Below are 16,544 nucleotides of genomic sequence, written 5' to 3' on the forward strand. Positions count from 1 at the left end.
CAACCCAGCTAAACAATTGATGAGGAACTAGGTAAAATTATCGCAGAGAAAGCACAGCAAATTCACTCGGATATCGTCAAGAGGCAACCTGGAAGTTCGGCATCCATTGATGATTTCAAGGCTAGCCACGGATGGTTCGAGAACTTTAATCGTCGTACAGGGATTCATAGTGTATTTCATCATTGTGAGGCATCCCTATATGTAGCCAAATATATATAATGAAACAAAAAGAACTTCCAAGCCTAAAATATTGTGTGGAGGTTCGGGGTCTCATCTGCCCCCCCCGCCTCCTTTTCTAGGCCTTGAATCTGATACCAGGGCTGAAGCAGGAGACAAAAAAGAAATGGCGGTCCCATGAGGAAAAAGAAGAAAACAGGATGCAGGAATCGTGACTGAAAAGAATCGAGGGCATGAATACCTTGAAGCATTTAGCCTTGAAAGTCAGAAGCAGCAGCTCTCTCCGGGACATCAATCCTGTTCCTGCCGCAGCGGGCGGGTCAATTAGACCTTTTATGACAAGGCAAAAGTGCATGTTGAATGTACATGCACTAAGACGCATGAACAAAAAATCCTTGCTTTTTCTCATGAACCAAGACGGGGTCACTTACAATCTTCCCTCAAATTTTTCATGTGTCTGAGCAGACACACAAGCTCCCTGAGCACACTCAGAACCACTGTGAGCAACATCAGATGTATACTATACTAGTGATGTAAAATGTCCTCGGATAAGAAGTCCTTGGATAAGAAGCGAAACGTCCGACACCTTCAAAGAAGTACAGATGACGCCTGAAGAAACCTTTTCATCGATGGACAATTCCTGTATGACTGAGTATACACAGACGAGTTGGTATGATAGCATTATTAATATGAAAAGAAAATTAGTAACAGCTGATCATGAGACCAGAGTCAGAGAGACAGTGTTTTTTTACATGAGTAATTCGTTATTCACATAATTTTACAGGGTTTTTGGGAGTTAGTCAAGTTAAGCAACAAAAAATAAAAACAAACAAACAAAATTATACCTTTGCATACGAATTATTTTTCGGGATACACACGTAGCTGCCACAATGAGTGACGTGTCGTTCGCGAACGAACCCGTTCTCCTAACAAGAAAATGGTGGCCACTGTTTTTGTCCTCTATTCTCCGCCTCCAGTCTTCGGTTAAAGCCACGTGATTGGTCAAGAACGCAGCAGTGAGGGGGGGGGGGGTTACAGACAGAGAGAGAGTGAGGCCGTTGTCCAAAACACAAAATACCGTCTTTGGTTAAAGCCACGTGATTGGTCAAGGACCCCGCCGTGAGGGGGGGTGGGGTAAACACACAGACACACACACACACACACGAAAGGGAGATGACAGAGTTTTAAACCAAAAAACAAAAGTGAAAAAATAAAAGAAAAAACATAAAAAAGGTTAGGAAATGGATCGAAAACGGTGAAATTTAGACTTGTTTCAACTTTGATAATTCAAAAGCAGAGTGTAGACTGGAAGGTTAAAATATCCCATCAATCAGGCTCTACAAATAACCCGCACAAGTCATCTGTCCGCTTAATGCAAAAAGCTATCAACACAGCGAAACAGATCACAATTGATGAGGAACTACATACAATTATCACAGAGAAGGCACCTACAAGGGATCATCTCTCAAGATGGTGAAAGAAGAAGGTTATGTTCCTCATTAAGTGTTTAATGCTGAGGAAACTCCTTCCATCAAGCCATTAACGACCATCACAAAGGTAAATAAAATGACTTTATTGTGTAGTACAGTTTATTTCTTTAATCACAATACGATAGCACATTTATTATACATAAAATAAGGTATATTTTGTGAAGGCTTAGTAAATTACAAAGTAGAAAATTATGTTTTATGGGGACCTGGGAACGGATTATTCTCATTTTAATGGTTTCCGATGAGAAATTATTTTTTGGGATACACACTTTTCACCTTACACACTCTGTCTCGGAACCAATCAAGTTCGTAAACCAAGGTCCCTCTGTATCACGGTGCGTATGGGTGACACGCTAATCTGATCGTGAGCTGCTCCCAAATCTGCCGATATTCCCGAAAGGCATTAGTGTGGATTTAAGTTGACATTTTCAAGCATCAGCTCCTTTTTTTTGAGAAAGGTGAAGGTGTTGTTTTTTGGCAGCCGTCACTGGAGGATTGATGCCAGAGTGCCATTGCTAAAGGTTCTTATGCACTGTTTTGTTTTATTTATCACCCCCGCGCAAGTCATATTTCATCGTCAAGCGTTGCGGCATTTCTCCAGTTTATAGAAATCCTGGGGAAAAGTGTTGGGATTTAACTCAGCTCAGCAAAGGGAAAGAGATGACGGTAAAAGGTCAAGGCCGTTAGTCATTAATATATCGCTCTTCGGGGCTATGGATTTTTTTTTTTTTAATGTCAAGCTTGTGTGTCGTCAGTAGATTTTTAATTGGACCTGAAGAAATTATAGTTGCCTATAAAAACTCATAAAGATAAATGTCTATGATGAAATTTCACCAAATTCATTCATTCAACACCCAAAATTCTCATGTCCTTAAAAATTTCTGACGTAGCCAAGGTTATTTTATTTTTTTATTTTTTGCCGATCCGTTGCTAGCAAGGCTGGATTTACACTATAAGTCCAGGACAGAAATGTATTTGTCTTTGTGCTTTAAATCATTTTTTTAAGCTATAGTATGTCCATGTACTTTTCAAATGACACATATGTATACTACTACTAATACTTCTACTAGTAATGTTAATAGTAATAGTAATATTAATAGTAATGGTAATAATAATAATAATAATAATAATAATAACAATAACAATAACAATAACAATACTAAAACAAATACTAATACTAATACTAATACTAATACTAATACTAATACTAATACTAATACTAATACCAATACCAATACAAATACCAATACCAATACCAATACCAAGACCAATACCAATACTAACACTACTAACACTAACACTAATACTAATACAAATTCCAATACCAATACCAACACCAACACCAACACCAATACTAATACTAATACTAATACTAATACTAATACTACTCACACTCACACTCATACTCATACTAATACTAATATTAATATTAATACTAATACTAATACTAATACTAATACTACTCACACTCACACTCACACTAATACTAATACTAATACCAATACAAATACCAATACCAATACCAATACCAATACTAATACTACTAACACTAACACTAACACTAACACTAATACAAATTCCAATACCAATACCAACACCAACACCAATACTAATACTAATATTAATACTAATTCCAATACTAATACTAATACTAATACTAATACTACTCACACTCATACTAATACTAATACTAATACTAATACTAATACTAATACTGTAAGCTTTAGCATCCATTAACGAAAAGAGATTGTCTCACATCACCTGTCCCTACGTAAATCCGCTTCAATTACAAGCCGCGACAGTTCCACATACGCATCACCGCAGACTCGTCCAACATCACCGACCTTTCCGCTGAACAAAGCGGGGCTGTGAAAATGCTGCCCATTACAGGAGCGAAAAAAAAAAAGCACAATCGCCCTAGAGCTGAGCAGCGATGACAGTCAAATGGCAGTACCAATCCTCCCAATCAAAAACGGTGCTGGCATATTCGTACTGCTGAAAAGGTGCAATGATTACGGTCTTTTATCCGGCACGTGTTGAAGGTCTGTGATATTAGAGCGCGTTTGCGTAGCACGCATATATCGACGACGTTATTCGCCGTCGAACCCTCATCTCTCCGATCCGCCTCTTTGTCCTTATTTACTGCCTCGCCAGGCACATATGTTTACCAAAGTACTAGCCTTCCTGCGGTGACTCACCCTCACTGTGGGAGAGATGGAACACAAGTTTACCACCCCCGCCACCATTTCCCACCACATCTCCCTTTCCATCCCTGCTGCGCAAGGTTAATCTGGCCCACAGCCGCACCTTACATGTCACCCTAATGAAGCCCCCGCAGACTTAACACTTAATAAGAGTTAAGAGTAAATTAACCTTGAAGACTTTGTTTGAATCTCGGAGCTTTTTCCCCCCCTACATTTTCATACGCATGTTTCACATCCAAGGACGAGTGCTTGGATGTTCCCTTGACGCCTGCAAATTTCTCCCCAACATCTATATATGTACCGGATCCTCTCATTATTGCTGTTAAATGCAGGAGCAGCCGCAGCCATACCCGAGGTAAACAAGGAACGTAAAGGTTATAGTAGGTTAATTGCTCAGTAGTTAAAAAGTTGGTTGGGAAACAATGGAAGTAGGGTAAATATGGTTAGGTAATAGTTGTTTACCTGCCTCTGAACCTTCAATAATAATAATAATAATAATAATAATAATAATAATAATAATAATAATAATAATAATAATAATAATACCAAAAATAATAATAATAATCACAAAAATAATAATAATAACAATAATCATCATCATAATCATAATCCTACTACTGCTACTACTAATAATAATTATAATACTAATAATAACAACAACAATAATAATAATAATAATAATAATACCAAAAATAATAATAATAATCACAATAATAATAATAATAACAATAATACCAAAAATAATAATAATAATAATCACAATAATAATAATAATAATAATAATAATAATAATAATAATAACAACAATAATCATCATCATAATCATAATCCTACTACTGCTACTACTAATAATAATTATAATACTAATAACAACAACAACAATAATAATAAGAATAATACCAACAATAATAATAATAATCACAATAATAATAATAATAACGCCAACAATAATCATCATCATCATAATCATACTACTGCTACTAATAATAATAATAATACTAATAACAACAACAACAATAATAATAATAATAATAATAATAATAATAAAAATAATAATAATAATCACAAAAATAATAATAATAACAATAATCATCATCATAATCATAATCCTACTACTGCTACTACTAATAATAATTATAATACTAATAATAACAACAACAACAATAATAATAAGAATAATACCAACAATAATAATAATAATCACAATAATAATAATAATAACGCCAACAGTAATAATCATCATCATAATCATACTACTGCTACTAATAATAATAATACTAATAACAACAACAACAATAATAACAACAACAACAATAATAATAATAATAATAATAATAATAATAATAATAATAATAATAATAATAATAAATGACATTTTAAACACCTTTCAAAGCTCACAAGGGCACTTTACAGGCACAGACAAGCATAGGTACTATAATAAATAAAATACAATCATAAAATAGAATACAATAAATAAAATACAATTATAAATAGAAACAAGAGAAAGAGCTACATAGAAAAGGCAATTTTAAATAGGTGGGTTTTGAAATGGGACTTGAAGGTGGGAAGAGAATCGATGTTACAAATGTTGGAAGTAAGTAAGTTCCAGAGTTTGGGGGCAGATCAGCTGAAAGCTCTGTCCCCCATCGTGCTGAGAAGGGCAGGGAGGGCACACAGAAGTGTAGGGAGGGAACGAGAAGGAATAGAAATTTGAAGAAGGTCAGATAAGTATGGGGTTGCAAGGTTATGGTTAGCTTTAAATGTATAAAGAACCTTTGAACCGGACAGTGGTTCATGGTTTAAAATGCTACATTGAGATTCGATAAATGTGTAATTGTTGAATGTTTAATAATATAGTACTTTAACTCATTCATTGCCACATGTGTAAAAATGTGTCCAGGGTTTTTGTCATTATCACTCAAATTCCAGAACCCACAGAATATTGAGTTTTAGGACTACATAAAGCTTAAGAAACCTGTTCTTTCATCAGAAAAAAGTTAATTCCTAAATTATACGGGTCTTGAGTTATATGACCTTGAAATGAGGGCAGATGTCCAAAGTACAATGCAATACACACATATCGGTTTATATAGCGCTTTAATAACAGTTGAAGCTGGAACAAAGCTCTAACATGGCAAAAAGGGAAATGCTGCCCCTTGTGGAAGGGGAAAAAACATTGCCAGAGGCCATGGCCAGCGCTTTATCGGCACCCAAGCATGAAAAAAAAACCTGAATAAATTCGGGAATGGCGCTTTTCGTCATATTTTCAATTCTCGAATAAATTCATAAATGGCAGTGAATGAGTTAATTAAGAGCTGCGTCCGTACTATAATAAGCTCAGAAATCTGTTTTATCACAAGGTAGCCATGGTGAAGGAATACAATAAGGAAATATAAGGTGGAGTGGGCACTTGGGACACCAATCTTGTTACGGGGAAGAAAGACAAGTCAAGGGTGGGTAAGGAGACACATTGTTCCTCTTATTCTTACTCCAAGCATAGTAGCAGATGCCCCCTTGCCGTTTTCCTCGCCGGCCGATCAATGCTCCTAATGATGGCGATCAATCAAGAAAATGAAAGATTTACTCCGCAATATTAATTTTGCCGGGCATCGATTGAGGCGTGTGAATATTACGACCATTCACGCCTCTCCAGCTGCTGTATTGAGTCACTCCTCTGTTCAAAAACAAGCCGTTCATCTTCTCATTTCAACACTTTTACCGCCGCTTTATAGATAATTAGAAACAGATACCAATCACCTCGGGTGATGTTTAGTCAACTCTATGAAAATGCTATTTGTGAGCCTTAATTGCATTTGAATCAGTCAAATCCCGAGTCGAAAACTATATTTCAAAACTCCAACATTTGGCTCAGCCAAGCACGGAAACACGGCCCCAAAGTGGTGTTTAATCAGGCCCGATGCGTGCGGATTTAATCACAGCGCTAAGCCATGACCAGCCGCCGCTTCCGATAACTGGCTGTCGGGTGGCAACGCGAGGATTGCTAACTTGGGGTGGGTGTCGCCTTTACAGCCAGTTGCTAAAGAGACCGTGCTCTGTCTGTCAATGCCTGCCACCTCCTCATATTTTCTCGGATGACAACAAAAAACGTTACTGTCAAAGTTAATGTTGGCTCTTAATATTTACATTTTAGTCATATACTGTATAATTCACCACAGGGTTGACTCCAAGGTACAAATAAGTACTGCACATGGCAAGAAAAGGTACATAAAAACCCAAAGATCTGCTTTTAGTGGATGCTGCTGAAAAAAACAACAGATGGAAGATCACAAAAGGACTTAAGATCGGAAAGCTTTGTAGATAAGGAGACCAAAACTGATATTCAACCAGTCCTATGCAGTCAAAAGAACCTTTGCAGGGCCGGATGCACCCGTGATAAAATGGAGTAATACGCCAGAAGGAAGTTGAGGGTTGGTTCGCATTGCGCTACCTAATAACAAGCTTCGGTTAGCTCGGTGGATGGATGGATGGATGGATGGATGGATGGATGGATGGATGGATGGATGGATGGATGGACCGAGAGACCGAACAACGGGAGACCGACAGAGTACGAAACCGACAGAGTACGAAACCGACAGAGCGGAACACCAACACAAGAGGAGACTGACAGAGCGGGAGACCGACAAAGCGGGAGACCGAGAGACTGACCGAGAGACCGACACAGCGGGAGACCGGGAGACCGACACACCGGGAGAGAGACAGAGTGGGAAACCGACAGAGTGGGAAACCGACAGACCGGGAGACCGACCGACTGACCGATCGAGAGACCAACAGAGCGGGAGACCGACAGACTGGAAGACTGACAGACCGGGAGACCTACCGACTGACCGAGAGACCGACCGGACTGATGAACGGACAGACAGACAGACGGACCGACAGACTGACAGACCAATAGACTGATAGACCGATAGACAGACAGATAGACAGATAAACAGATTGAGCTTTGACTGCAGGTCGCGGCAGTAATTACAATGTATACGTGTGAATCGTATCCAGTCTGATCAAGGTGCGAGAGAGCAACTAGAAATGAAGCCCTGGAATGATCAGTCATCCTTATCAGTGAGCAGTCATGAAGAGGGAGGAAGAGAGAAGGGGGGAGGCTATAATGAGGTGCATTCACCCATAGTGGAGAGTTTAATAATTCAATGCAGAGGGATACTATCAGATTACAATGGCAAAAAAACGCTCCAAAGCTAGTCGCGCTAAAGACTGAACAGACTCTATCTCTCTCACACTCTCACTCTCTCTCTTCAGATACACATGCACACACCTTTCTGCCAATCCTGCGATAGCCATGTTGCGCCGTTTCGCATAATCGCACAAAAAGTGGTCACCCGGGTAAGAAAAGTGACTGTGACAAAACTGCAGTTTCCCCATCTAAAAGATTCCATTTTGATGAAAAACAACCAATTTTTACAGTCAAAGCATGAACTCGACTGATTTGGAGTGGTGTCATCACAAGTTGGCATAAGGAGTCTGCGGTCAAGATACTTTATTCTCGCCTTTAGTTTCAGTGCGATTAGACTAGATAACCACTTTCTCGTTTAATCAACTTCCGAGTCTACCTTTTACAATGACAAACCCACCTGCCAATTGTCCGACATAAGTGATTGACAAGCTGACATATGTGTGTGTTACCAAAATACTATAGTAGTCGTAACAACCTATTTTATGACCTAGGCAATAGCTCAACTTTCCATATAAGCAAACTTCGGTCCCAAGATCTTTAGAGTACCAACCTAAATACCTACTTCTGGATGTACTGGACTGCCTACCTACTTACTTTGACATAAGTCTCTGCATTGCAGCCTTTCCACATAACCATACCTGTCAAATGGACGTATTTTGCCGTATTCTGTCCGATTTTTGCACATTTTTACGGCATACAAGAAAGTTTGTATGAGAAACACAAAACTTGTTAAATATAATGTTCGGATATTTTCGATTCCAGGAGGAATTTGAGGGTTGTTTAGCATTGAGATAGCAAACAACAACCTTCGGCTAGCTTGGTGGATAGATGGATGGATGGATGGATGGATGGATGGATGGATGGATGGATGGATGGATGTAGAGACCGAGGGACCGACCAAGACACCGACCGAACGAGAGAGCGACCCACCAAGAGACCGACCCACAGAGAGACCGACCCACAGAGAGACCGACCTACCGACCAACCAAGACACCGACCGACCGACCATTCGAAAATAAATGGCTGATCACTTCTGTGCTTCTTCTGAAATCAAATTTCAACCTGGACTGGACTTGATAAGATTCTTAGTTGTTTGTTTGTTTGTTTGTTTGTTTGTTTGTTTGTTTGTTTTACCACACTCCTTCACCCAGTTACCTCATTTCCCCCAAACTAGCAGTTACAAGATATACAGCTGCTAAGTTTGTATGTAGAGAAGGAGACCAAACCTGATATTCCACCAGTTCTATACGGTCAAAAGAGCTTTGCTGGGTCGGATGCACATGTGATAAAGTTCAGCAATACGCCAGAAGGAAGTTGGTTAGCATTGCGCTAGCCAACAACACGCTTCGGCTATCTCGTCGATGGATGGATTAATTGATAGAGAGACCGAAAGACCAAGAGACCGAAACTCAGAGGGACCGACCCACCGAGAGACCGACCGAGAGACTAACCGACCATTCAAAAATGAATGGCTGATCATTTCTGTGCTACTTCTGGCATAGAATTTCAACCTAGACTGTACTCGATAAGATTCCTAGTTCTTTGTTTGTTTGTTTTACCACACTCCTTCACCCAGTTACCTCCCTTTCCCCCAAACTAGCAGTTACAAGCTGTACTGCTGCTAACTTTTTCAAAGTGAACAAAGGCACAAGAAGGAGAGAGGAGACCCGGGGATTATTTAAATACGAGGTGCATTAGGAGCCCCGGTGTGTCTCCCATCCCTTAAGTCATCAACAAAACCTGCTCCACTTTCCTTTATCGTGTGAGAGAGAGAAAGAGAGAAAGGAAGGAAGAAGGAAAGAACGAAAGATAGAGAGAAAGGAGAGGATAGGGATGAAGAGGGCGTGTTTGGTGAAAAAGTATTACGGTGTGTTACGTGAAGGAAGCAAAACCCTCCCAAAGCCACTTTATCCTTTCGGAGACAGAAAAGAGAGTCGTAATAATCAGTCTTGTCAACCAGACATCTGACAGTCACACTCCACAAAAACCTGTCGAAAGTAGCCAAGGTTTCATGAGTGTGCGGTGTTGAAAAAAACCGAGTGGTTCCAAGTACAGGAGATGTATTTATCTGGTTGTTTTATACTTGTTTGAAATTGTGGTGGGAGACATTCATGGTGACAAATTATTATGTTACGGATATCTTAACCGACACTGCAGCCGTGGTGTATTTTCTTAACTGCTTGACATAAAACTATTTTTATCTGACAATATCTATTATCTACCGAATGTGCCCTTATCCATTGAGTTACTCTCTCACAAAAGTTTTTGTTCTCATAGGGTTTTTCATTTTTGTGATGTAGCCCACAACAGAATTGACTCTTAGGTACACATAAGTACTGTACATGGCAATAAAAAAGTACAAAAATAGCCTAAAAGGTACACAAATGGCCAATACAGTGATACCTCGGTTTTCGAACCCCTTGGATTACGAACTTTTCGGTTTACAAACGTTACATTTACGAAAATTTTACCTTGGCATACAAACTATTTTTCGCGATACACACGGAGCTGCCACAATGAGTGATGTGTCGTTGGCGGGGGGTTAAACATGAAAGAGACAGGCAGACGACAGAGAGAGAGAGTGATAAAATGGATAGAAAACAATGGCATTTGGACATTTAGTTTCAACTTTGATAGTTCAAGCCTGCAAGGTTAAAATATCCCATCAATCAGGCTCCACGAATAACCCTCGCAAGCCATCTGTACACTTGATGCAAAAAGCTATCAAACCAGCTAAACAGAACACAATTGATGAGGAACTACACAAAATTATCACAGAGAAAGCACCTACAAGGGATCATTCCTCAAGATGATGAAAGAAGGTTACATTCAAGTATTTAATGGTAATGAAACCAGACACTCCATTCCATCAAGCCATCAACAACCATCACAAAGGTAAATAAAATGACTTTATTGTACTGTACAGTTTATTTCTTTAATTATAAAACCATATCACATTTATTATATATAAAATAAGGTATATTTTGTGTAGTTTTAAGAAAATTAGAACATAGAAAATTTTATGATTAATGGGAACCTGGGAATGGATTATTCTCATTTTAATGGTTTCCTATGGGAAATTAATTTTTGGGATACACACTTTTCGCCCTACACACGCTGTCTGGGAACCAATTAAGTTTGTAAACCTAGGTAACACTGTACGGCAAAATACGCCCGGTTGACAGGTATGGGGCAGGTGCAGGTCAAGCCCATCTTATCATTCAAGCCTTCCGTTTATCCCTCTTAAAGGTTTCTTCCATTCTGTCCATGTTTTGACATTCCCCACCAGCAAAATGCTCAAAGTAGCCTGACTGCGGTGGTCCTGCCAGCCTGTGACGGTTAATGTGAACAGTGGGACTTGTCTCCTCTCGGGTTAGAGGTGACTATCAACCCTGGAGGTGTTACATGGCTGCGGAGAAACCGTGGACCCGTGCCAAGTTCTCCATTAGGGATCCCCCCCCCCACCCCAGACCCCTTCCCCATCCTATCTTCCAAGGTCCTTCTCGGCCGTTCCCGCCCAGCCCGCATTGAGAAAAAGAAACTTGCTTCCAATTCATCTGCAGACAGTCCATGGCAGAGGTGTCAGACAGAGTCGACCTCAGCTTTGTTCCGTGTCAGAAAATTCCTGCCAGAAAATGAGTTTAAGGGAGGGGGGGGGGGGTATATAAATTTAAAAAAAATGCCAGAAGGCTACTGGGGGGGAGCAGAGCAAAAGGTCCGCGTGCAACAAGGGTGTCGGAGCTGAGAAAGGGTACTTTTATTCGTCTTTACAAGAGTAAATGTGACAACCCTGCCAGCGGGAGGCTGCGTCGTAGTCGACAAGTAACTCCTTTGCCCTTGAGGACCCAAACAAGCTTCTGTCTCGGGATGAGAAGAGCGAATAGAACAAATATGCCGCTTGCAGGTGGAGCCATTTTAAACAAAGAGAGAGCTGTCACGGAACCCAAATTCAATCAAACCAATGTGCCCTTTGAAGCAAATCTATTTTGATATTGAATAACAGTAACTCGGTTTGTCTGTGTAAGCTCTCAGTCGTACAGGAGTGATCCAACGATGAAAAGGTTTTTTCAGCCGTCATCTGTGCTTCTTTGAAGGTGTCGGACGTTTCGCTTCTTATCCAAGAAGCTTCCTCAGCAAACTAAAGTCTTACTGGTAGTTTCGACCCTATATATATCCCTACTGTCCAGACGTGGCGGTGCCGGACTCTGCTATGATTGGTCCCTGCTCTCAGGTTGGGGGGAGCAGAGGACTAATCCATGCGGCTCCACTGATTCCTTCTATTGTCCTGACTGACGACTGGCCTGATTGCCCAATTTGCCCTGGTATCACCTCATCAGCATAACTAAGCCTATGTTGCCTAAGCATATCACAGTCTATTGTACGAACAATCCAAATTGAACCTCACCCCACCATGGCGGTTAAGGGAAGGATTTTGCTGTTTTATGAAAATAGCTTCTTTTACTCCCATTACAAACCATCTATTTTCTTTCGCTAAGATTTTAACCTCATTTTCGTCAAATGAGTGGTTGCTAGCTTTTAGTTGCATATGTACTGCCGATTGAGACCCACTAGTATTATCCCCGCGATGTTGATAAAGTCTTTTTTTGAGAATTTGTTCAGTCTCCCCAATGTATTGCTCTTTACAATTTGCATTTTTACAATGGATTGAATAAACTACATTACTTATTATATATGGATAACTAATATATAATATATAAACCCACCTATTTAAAATTGCTATTTCTGTGTAGCTCTCTCTCTCTCGTTTCTATTTATAATTGTATTTTATTTATTGCATTGTATTTGTGATTATATTTTATTTATTATAGTACCTTTGCTTGTCTGTGACTGTAAAGTGTCCTTGAGAGCTTTGAAAGGCTCTTAAAATGTAATGTATTATTATTATTATTATTATTATTAATACAAAATCAATACCAAATAAAATGCAACTTTTAAGACACGTGAAAAGTCAAACACCCAAAACGAAGGAACGAACGAACGAGTGCTCGGCTGCCGGTTCTAAACGTCGTAGAAATCGTGATACGAGTACCGGGAAAGCAAGATCTCAACATCGCCAGTGCTCCAAGCCAAATTTTATTGGATCAATAGCGTTGATAAGCACTTGCTTGGCACATCCTATTGATATGCTGACAAGCGACGGAATGGCTTGTTTGTCAAAAGGCTTTGTGTCTAATCGATGCGCTTGTCCGAGTTCAATGACCTTATGTTCAGCTGGCCGTCGTTGCGGCACGTAATGATGCGTTGCAACATGTTCGCCGTTAGAGACGCCGAAATACGCTTCCGGCCTTTCAACGCGGCAAGACTTTGACGCAGTTGTCCGCTCGGGGCGGATTCAATCAAGCAATATGACGGCTAATTGGATGGAAACGCATACAGACAGCACTCCGATATGAACGAGGATGGCAAAAAGTCTGAAGAACCCATGCAGGAAATTGAAGTGTAATTTGCCCATCTTGGGCTGGTACTTTGACAAATTCCTTCGAGGTAAATCTCACAAACGAGTTGAATTAGTGACACTAAATTTGTGATGGTTTTATGTTTCATCTTTTTTTTTTTATATGTGCCATTTCATATGGGTGGAATATTATGTTGATGTTTGATGATCATATTGAAGATTCCCTGTTCATTAAATATTGCTTTTTTTATTAAATATGCTAAATACAGTAAAGTCTCGTTATATCGATATCGGATATATCGATAGTCCCGGTTATATCGATACTATTTCTATGCACGCACAGAGAAAATTACATGCAAATAGGGTCGGATATATCGATAGTCCTGGTTATATCGATATTTTTTCAGACTCCCTTGAATATCGATATAACGAGACTTTACTGTATTTTCTTTCATTAAACATGTATACTCTATCTATCTCGCTAGCTTGCTATCTTGATCTCTTGCTATTTTGCTATCTACCTTGCTATCTTGCTATCTATCTATCTAGCTAGCTACCTATGTACCTACCTACCTATCTATATAGTTAGCTATCTAGCTAGCTATTAGCTAGCAGTTAGAAACCAGTGTGGATGTCTCATCCCTGAGCTAGATAGCTATCTAGGTTGCTAGCTAGGTAGCTAGCTAGAATGCTAGCGAGATAGCTATAAACCAGCTAGAAACCGGTGTGGACGTCTGATCCCCTAGCATGATAGCTAGCTAGATAGCGAGAAACCAGTGTGGGTGTCTGATCCACTCAATAGCTATCTAGCTAGCTATATATATCAGCATGTATTATTCCGTTAGCCTCCGACAGGCTTTCCTTTTCAAATTCCCTCCTTTACTTTGCACCGTCGTCACTAGCCGATCGACTTCAATTCCTTACAATCATTACAGGCATCAACCGCTGACCCTTTCCGTGTTAAGCAAGATTTTAGCAGACATGACAAGAATAATGAGGTTGAAATAACAGCACATGATTAAAATGGCGGAGTAATATAGTGACCCAGGCAGCGGGCCAAAGTCAAGACTGCCGTTATGTGTGTTAGGGGAAGGGGACTCCACGTATGAAAGAAATTTATGCTGCACTTAAAAGAAATTACAGGTAAATAAAAGGCGAGCTGTCGTAAATAACCTGCTTTGAAACGCACCGCTGATTCAGATAGAGTGTGGAGATATGAGCTAGGTGGCTAAAAGTGAGAGGCACTCCGGTAGGGGGTGGAGGGGGGTTTGCACCTTGTCACGTTTTGACCTTGCAGGAAGGAACGTTTGTAAGCTCGGAGGCTCAAGAGCGTCCCGATAAAGCGGCAGACGTGCTTTAAATCATCTCCTGTGAGGAGTACGGTGCCCTGTGGACGTGATTGAAGGGGGAAACCGCGGAGGACTCGTGTCTGTGGTTATGTGATATTCCTTGTCGACAACACACTCATCTAAAAATATTTAGTTGTGGGTGTGTGTTTTTTTGTTTTTGTTTTGACATACTGGTAATGTTTTAGCGCCAGATAACGCATACAAAATCAAAACCAGTGACCGAATTTCCAACTTCACAATCTCTGTACTTACTCTATTGGTGAAAAGGTTTCTACGGCAGTCATCTGTCGGACGCTTCGCTTCTTATAAGGATTCTTCTTGGATAAGAAGCGAAACGTCCGAGACCTTCAAAGAAGTATGGATGACGGATGAAGAAACCTTTTTCATCGATGGACCATTCCTGTACGACTGAGACCTTTCACAGACATTCCTCAATTGTTATTGTTCATGTACTCGGAATGGGATGTAACTCCTCCCCCCCCCCCCCAGACGCAAATGCAAAAATGTATCACTTTGAGCTGTAAACACAATTCCCATTCGTGACTCTGTGAAGTAACTGCAGTTAGTTGCTAAGGTGTTAGTTGTTATAAAAAAAGTATATAATAATAATAATAATAATAATACATTTCATTTCTAAGCGCCTTTCAAAACTCTCAAGGTCACTTTACAATCACAGTTTTTCTGTGGGTGAGCAGCGTTCACTCAACCCGGAAGTAACTCAAATAGAGAGAAAGCCAGCTAGATAGCAAATTGATAGCTAATAAATAGCTAGCTAGAGCTAATAGTTAGCTAAAAGATAACTAGCTAGAGCTATTATATAGCTGATAGCTAGCTAGCTACAGCTAGTAGTTATTATGCTATATTTACATTTATCCGCTGGGTATTTATCTGGAGAATATATTGGTATTAAAATAAACATATATATATATATAGACGTCGGGAATAACAATAATGATAATACATTTCATTTATCAGCGCTTTTCAAAACTCTCAAGGTCACTTTACAGTCATGGGGTTAGGTTTTTCTGTGGCTGAGCAGCAGCAGACACACGCCATTTTTCACTCAACCCGGAAGTAACTCAAATAGATAGAAAGCTCGCTAGCTAATAGATAGCCAATAGATAATAATAATAATAATACATTTCATTTACAAGCGCCTTTCAAAACTCTCAAGGTCACTTCACAGTCATGGGAATAAGTTTTTCTGTGGGCGTTCACTCAACCCGGAAGTAACTCAAATAGATAGAAAGCTAGCTAGTTAATAGATAGCCAATAATAATAATAATAATAATAATAATAATAATAATAATAATAATAATAATACATTTCATTTATAAGCGCCTTTCAAAACTCTCAAGGTCACTTTACAGTCATGGGGATATGTTTTTCTGTGGGTGAGCAGGGGCAGCCACACGTGCCAGCGTTCACTCAACCCGGAATGGCATTGAATAATTATTCGGGTTCACCTGCCTAACCGACCGCCTTAAGTTTTAACACTGTAAGCATGTCTTTCGCAAAGCAGCCATTTTGGGATCGAAATATTACCATAATTCCCATACACAAGGTGCATCGGATTTGAAAGGTGCGTTGCGAGCTTTTAAGAAAATGAAACGCTTTTAGTGCGGAAAATACAGGAAATCTCTTTGAGGTCTGAATTTTATCGTTTTTTTTTTATGTGAGTGGTTTTACAATTTTACAGAC

At 39.6% G+C, this 16,544-nt stretch overlaps 1 protein-coding gene across 1 annotated transcript in view; it reads right to left on the reverse strand.

The window, feature by feature from the left end:
• Positions 1-16,544, reverse strand: part of cdh8 (cadherin 8) — a 213,228-nt gene that overhangs the window by 191,171 nt on the left and 5,513 nt on the right.

The sequence above is a fragment of the Hippocampus bargibanti genome, linkage group LG03, assembly GCF_051943395.1.
Source record: "Hippocampus bargibanti isolate YZ-2025 linkage group LG03, ASM5194339v1, whole genome shotgun sequence".
Lineage (NCBI taxonomy): Eukaryota > Metazoa > Chordata > Actinopteri > Syngnathiformes > Syngnathidae > Hippocampus > Hippocampus bargibanti.